The 6863-nt window shown below is 53.5% G+C and overlaps 1 long non-coding RNA gene across 1 annotated transcript; it reads left to right on the top strand.

Moving 5' to 3' along the window:
• Positions 1 to 285: 285 nt before the first annotated feature.
• Positions 286 to 1854, top strand: LOC137467901 (uncharacterized). The gene is made up of 3 exons (XR_010995652.1): positions 286 to 563; positions 819 to 968; positions 1201 to 1854. It is a non-coding gene; the product is annotated as an uncharacterized lncRNA (long non-coding RNA).
• The last annotated feature ends 5009 nt before the right edge of the window (positions 1855 to 6863 follow it).

The raw sequence follows: 6863 nt of genomic DNA on the forward strand, positions 1-6863 counted from the left end.
GGTGGGGGTAGCAGAGAGGGAGGCCGTAACCTGTGTCCCAGGCAGTTTGGTGTGCAGGTGCGAAAGGGCTTGGACTGCTCCACTCACCTGGTTTGTTTTGGATTCATGATGTTTTTGGGCAGTGCAGGCGGGGAGGAATTTTCCCAAGCACTGGGTGGGTTTTTCCTCCTCATGGTTGGGCCTTGCCAGGACTTCTGCTGCCCTCTTCCAACCCCAGTGGCTTCTTTTCCTACCCCGAGTCTGTACACAAGTCCCAGGTGCTGGCGAGAGGGCAGCGGGTCACCCCGTGTGCCACTGGGGCAGCCCCCACACGCCCAGGGATGCTGGGGCCAGGTTCTGGGAGCAGCAGCATCCCCCTGATGAACCCCATCTGTATTCCACAGGAACACGGTCATACAGGCCCCCAGAATGGACCCACTTTCGATTTTACTACGGCAAGCCAGCTACCATCTGGTCCCTGGGCATCCTGCTGCACCAGATGGTCTGCGGGGAGCACCCTTTCAGGAGGAGCCAGAACATCAGCTGGGACCATCAGCTCTCGCTGCCACAACGGCTCTCTCAAGGTGGATCCTCATCTCTGGCCACGGGGGCAATGCCAGTGCTGGGAGACAGCAGCAGCTCGTGAGCATCCCGCTCTGGCAGCTGCTGAGGAGGTGGCACATGTCCCGCTCTCCTGCTCTCCTCCAAAACAGGGAATTGATGGGGAAGTTTAGGCCCAGCTCTGAGCACATCCAGCATGGCCTGGGCACGGGAATAGTGGGGCAAAGCCAACAGGAGCCTTCTCCAGCTGACCGGCGGGTTCTGGTTTCTCTGCCCAGAGTGCCAAGATGTGATCAGGCGCTGTTTATCCATGCTGCACTCGGACAGACCCTCGTTAGAAGAGCTGTTCTGTGATCCCTGGCTGCAGGATATTGATCGGCCCTAGAAGAAGGGAGAGAGCCACAGGCACACTTTGATGCAAGGCCCTGGTAAGTTGCAGCTCCACACATGCCTTGGCAATCAGAAGCAAAGGAACCCAGACATTTTGTCCTGCGTGTGTCACTGCCCAGGGGTCATCAGATGGGGACACGCAGCCCTTGTGCTGGAGCTGAGCTGCTCTGCCCAGCACTGGTGGCTGCCATCTGAGCTGGTTTTGCTTGTCCTGGTTCCCTGACAGCTCTGGGCCCTGGGCAGAACCCTGACAGCCTGTTCTGGCCCCAGGGAAGGAGAAGGAGCCCCTGGAGAAGCTGTACCAGGTGGGGCTGCTGCTGCTGGGGACAGTGAGGATGACATCAAGGATGACAACCTCTTCCTCCACCTGGTCACCGGCAGCTGAGGATGATGGACTTCGATTCTGGCACCTTCTCCAAAGCCAGGCTCCACAGGGAATTTGCAGGTGAGTCCACATGCAGGGGGATGCTCCCAGATTTGGGCATTGCACAGCCTGGCCAGGAACCAAAGGTTCCCCTTTTGCTGGGGTGGATGCAGCTGATCCTTCAGTCGGCTGCCAGGCTGCTTTTGGCAGGGCTGGGGGATGGGCTGGGGTGGTGATGAAATGGGAGTGGGCTCCTGGCCCTGCCAACAGCCCCCAGCACCCACCGTGCCCCGGGCTGGGGCTGGGGCAGCCAGCCCGACACAAACAAACCCCCATGGTGGGAGCAGAGGTGGGACTCCAGAACCTGTGCAGGGGCTGCTTTGCTCTGCAGGCAAGGAAGGGCTTGGGCTGCTCCATTGCCCCTGTTTGCTTTGGGATCACCGTTATTTTGGGGGGCAGTGCAGGGAGGAAGGGAGAAAGCCTGGGCTTCCCTCACCTGTGGGTGGGTTTTTCCCTGGCATGCAGGGTTGGGCCTTCCTCAAGTCCCTGACAGTAATATGATTTTTGACCTTTTTTCTTGTTCCCCTTTTTGTCTGTAATCTATTTTCAATAATTTATTGTGTGTTTTTCTAGAGGAAGCGTTCTAGCTGGGGTCCAGTCTGGATGGGGAAGTGCTTGGGAGCAGCTGTGGCGTGGATGGGCCGTGCCCTTGGAGAAGGCTGAGGACATCATTTGGGACCAACATTTCTTCCAGCGGAGGATGGCGTCAGGTGGGTCCCGTCTGCTTGGCATGGTGGGATCAGAGCTTTGGGGAGATGGCAGCGAGCACAGGAGCATCCTGCTCTGGGCAGCTGCTGAGGGCTGGGTGTGCCGTGGCCGGCTGCAGGCTGGGCGCATGTCCTGCCCTCCTGCTCTGCTCCCAAAGGCAGCAGGGATGGGCAGCTCTGGGCACAGCTCTGGGCACGGCCAGCATGGCCTGGGCACCACGGGCGGCTGGGACAAGGGGACAGGAGCCTTCAGCTGACGGGCGCTTTCTGGTTTCTCTCCTTGCAGCTGGGCTCTGTGGGTGCTGAGGCTGCTCTGGGCTCTGCCAGGGCTCTGCTGGAGCTCAGCACCGGGCCGCAATCAGCCAAAGAAGAAATGGGGTGACCTGCAGCACAGACCTGCTGGAGCATTTCAGCAACACAGCTCAAGTGTGCAGAGTGTACACCTCCCAGGGAAAACATGACACCACCCCAAAATAAACTTGTTCAATAGCTTCTGAAATGAAATCAATCTGGGATGACCCCAAATGACATTTTGCAGCCTGCTCAAGCTGTAGCTCAATCTTTCTCTGAACAGTTCTGTCCTCCACCTGCCTTTTACTTCCCAACTGCTCCCTCTTTTCCCCCAGTGAGTTCCCAGCCCATGGCAGTCTCCACCACACTGTTGCCTTCCTTGATGCCCCTCACCACGAGGAAGGCTGCGCCCCAGGCTTAGGGACTCATCCTGTCACTGGCTGAGGAGCAGCAATGTCTCAGAGGTGCAGTGGGATTTTAGTGTCATTCAGAGCTGCTCTCCAGCCCTCAGCTCTCCTCACTGCTGAGTTCCCACTCCCATTTTTCTTGCCCTTGCAGCAGGATGAGCTCTGTGAATCCCCTTGAGCCTCCCCACTCTTCCCAGCGCACGCACCCACCTCAGTTAGGCTGAAGCTGCAGCTTCCCAGTCTCCTCTGGCACACCAATCCAGTCCCCTGTGCGGGGAGCCCCAGCCCCAGAGCACAGCACTCAGCAGTGCACTCCGGGCTGGAGCAGCTGCCCTGCAGCCCTGGCTTGGCTGTTTGTGGCAAGGGAATGCTCCCTGTTTGCAGCTGTCCCTGCAGGATGGCCCCAGGGCAGAGCCCAGCCAGGCTCCCACTGCAGCCCCTGAAGCTTGGGGCAGACAGTGGTCCCAGAGCTGAGGTTCACGGGGAGCACCCAGAGCTGTGGCTTGCAGTCAGTGTTGGCAAATGTTGTGTTCTCATCTCCTGCAGCCTGTGGGGAAAGCCACCTGTGCTGCCAGGCCTGTGTGTGCCAGGCCTGTGTGTGCCAGGGGCTCTTGGATGTCTCTGTACCCATGGACAGAAGGCTCTGTGTGTGCCAGGGGCTCTTGGATGTCTCTGTACCCATGGACAGAAGGCTCTGTGTGTGCCAGGGGCTCTTGGATGTCTCTGTATCCATGGACAGAAGGCTCTGTCTGTGCCAGGGTTTCCATAGTGTCTCTGTGCCCATGGGTATGAAATAGCATGGACACTGAAAGTGTCAGTCCTGTTGCTTGCACGCTCCTTCCTTTGTATACACGACGCATCCATGCACACCCCCATGTACAGATACATTAAAACATCAGGGAGGGAGAGAGATTTCCCACAGAGCTCTAACTTTGGCATAACTCACCTTTTAGCCGGTGGCCAGGGGATTTTTTTCCCAGCTCTGTGTGAGAAGGTGTCCAGGAGCTGAAGGAGCAGCATTTAGAAGCAGTTTCAGGATTTCTAGGCAGGAAGTGGAGCTGACAACCATCCACGTAACTCGCCGTATTCATCAGGATGTGCTGCTGGTTCTTTGGGAATATGGCCCAATGGAGACACGAGCCTTGGAAAAATCCCAGCTCTCTGTGGGTTTGTGCAACGGGGGAGCAGCAGAAACACTTTGTGTCTGCTTTGGGGACACAAGGCCCAAGGAGCTGCAGTGGCAGAGGGTGACCTGGGCTGGTGGCAGGTGAAGTCCTGGTTCATGACATCCCAGAGTGGCACAGGACAAAGCTCCAAGCCCTCCCAACCCCACTGATGAAGTCTTTGTGATGCTGCACATCCTATAGGAAAAGCTGCTGTCACACAACGCACTGGGATTTGTAAGTTTCATTTTCAATACTTTAGGTCCAAGTTTCAAACTGCAATATTTTTGCCCTCAAGAAACAGTTGTGCACAATCCATCTCTCATCCTCCTATTGCTTCAACTCCAATTAAAAAAAAATCTTAATATTGGAAACAAAACCCAAAGTCTTTAAAATGGATGCTGATGTCAGTCCGTAAGATGGATCCAGGCCATCAGAACATGCACAAAGTAAATGAGTTCTCCCTTTAAAAAGATCAGTTACTTCTTAATCCAAAGTTACAGAATATTTTCACTACACATTTGTTTCTTGTTTTTCATATTTTTCTCATTTTTCTTTTCCTTTCTTTTTTTAAGAAGATAACACATTCTGAAAAAGAAATGTACAGCAAAATGAGATACATTTCTGATAAACAATGAAAATATTTACTCCTCTGTTTACTTTTCTCTGGATACCCCGATGTAAAAAATCTAGCAGATATGAGCAGAGGTGTCAAGTGTTTGCTTTGGACTAAGCTGGAGTTCAGCACTGCTGACATCCTGCTCCAGCCAAGAGCTGCAGAATTCTTTTGCACATCTCGAGCCATGTGTTTGCAGGCACAGCACCTGCAGAGCTGACACACCAGTGCACGTGAATAACTCTGTTACTCCCTCACAGAATTTGGGCTCTGCCCCAGAACGAGGTGCTCCAGCCCTTTGCTCCTGGTTCCCGTGGGGAGCAGCTCCCTTCCCTCTGGCTGAGCTGCTCAGGCAGAGCCCGGCAGCTCCTGGCCCTGCAGGGCTGAGGCTTTTCCCCGTTGCTGGGCACAGACGGATGGAGCAGCACTGCTAAACACGGGCACACAGAGGGACCAGCAGCAGCTGCCTTTGGCCACCTGAGGCTCCAAGGCCCAAACTCTGAGCAGACAGAGCTGGAAGAGACTCGCAGGCTCCCTGCTGGCTCTGCTGCCCCACTTGTGCCCACCTGGGAGCCCCCAGGGCCAGCAGGGACTTGAGATGGCAGCCCTGGGCTCCTGGAGGTTGTGCAAGGAACAGAGCTGGGGACTCCCTGTCCATGGGGAGCTTCCAGATGGAAAAGGCAGCTGTACCCAGGCAGCTCCAAGGGCAGAGAAAGGAGGGTTTCGACCCCTGGATCCGTGCCAGTCCCACAGTCCTGGGCAGCAGCCACCGAGCCCTGGGGGAGCAGAGGGCACAGCAAGAGGGACAAAAGCAGGCAAGGTCAGAGACTGGAGAGAGCCAGACCCGGCAGCAGGAACAGCTGCTCCATTGCACTCTTGGAGAAAGCTCCTGGCTGGTTCAAAGCGCTGAAAGGCGTGCAGGGCAGAGAGGAGGCCACACCAAACACTGCTCCTGTTTCCACAGCCTCCCCTCTCCGTGTCCCAGAAGGAATTGGATGGACTGCGTTCTTCTCCCCGAGTCGTCCGGTTCAGCACGAGCAGCTGAGCACCAGGAGCTGAAGGAGCTGAAGCCTCAGGCCACAAGAGCTGGGCCTGAGGAGACTTTGTGAGCAAATGAATGCTGCTAACATGGACCTGGCTGAATGCAGCAGATAGACTCATGGAATTGTTATGTGTATTTTAGATAATTCGTGCTTGTGAGAAATAGATTTATGAAATATGTTATATTGGTAAGAAATATTCTGTAAGTTTTTTTAAGCACCCCACCAAGGACGGGAAGGTTGCTTCACAGTATTTCAAACCCGCAGCTGGCAGCAGGGAGAAGAGGACCTAATTTGCAAACGAATGGACGTGGCCGGCTCTGAGATGGGTGCTTTTCAGCACTGGTGGGTTCCTTTTTCTCCCTGGTGCTACACTACAGCTCCTGGCATGTAGATGTTAGCAAAAAGGATTCTCTTTGAGGAAAGATCTAATACTCAGATCCTTTGGCATTCATCATTTTTCAAGTATCTTATGTTACATTTTACATATCTGTCGTGGTTTGACATGGAAATGAACTTTTTCAGGAAGTTGGGTCAAACCAATCAGTGGTCAGGTTTGGATATTGGCACACTATTTTGAATTCTTCTGATGAAAAGCACCTACTTGGCTGCAGGCTCTTTACTGCCAAGCTCTCAGCAGGGTGGCTGGCTGGAGGTTTGCTTTGTCCCTCATCAGCTTCAAGGAGAAACCATCTCACCACCACAGTGACTGCTCAATGTCCCAGTGCAGAATTTTTAAAACACCGGGCTTCTGTTCCCCTCCTATTCTCCAGCATCAGCCAAGGTATTTCAGAATGTTTGTATTGATTTGCTGAATCCTTCTGGACATTTAGAAAGTAAAACATTACTGAACTGCTTTGCTGGCTGCTTTTGTTTTATTGGTAGCTGCACATTTGAGCTGGTAAAACGGTTTGCTGTTGCTATTCCAAAATTTGTTCACTAACCTACCATGCTATTCTATATGCTAATCTTTTTGTTTCTCTCTTCATTCTCTTTCCCTCACGCATCTCCATTCTCGTCTTTTTCTCATTTTATGAGCCAATTCTCTTTCTCTAATTCCCTTTTTCTGCGTCAAATCCCATATATACCAAAGTGTCCGAGATTTTACTCTGCAAGTTGTTGTATGTAATAAACTTCTGTATATCTTCTCCAGCTGAACACAATGGCACCACTTACATGCCCTAAGTGACATGTACATGTTTGGAACGCCCAACGAGAAACACGCTATAAGTAGTTGAGAGTGAGATAACCAGAACCATCAGGGAGATACATCTGAATACCGAAC

The sequence above is a fragment of the Anomalospiza imberbis genome, unplaced genomic scaffold (genome assembly GCF_031753505.1).
Source record: "Anomalospiza imberbis isolate Cuckoo-Finch-1a 21T00152 unplaced genomic scaffold, ASM3175350v1 scaffold_86, whole genome shotgun sequence".
NCBI lineage: Eukaryota > Metazoa > Chordata > Aves > Passeriformes > Viduidae > Anomalospiza > Anomalospiza imberbis.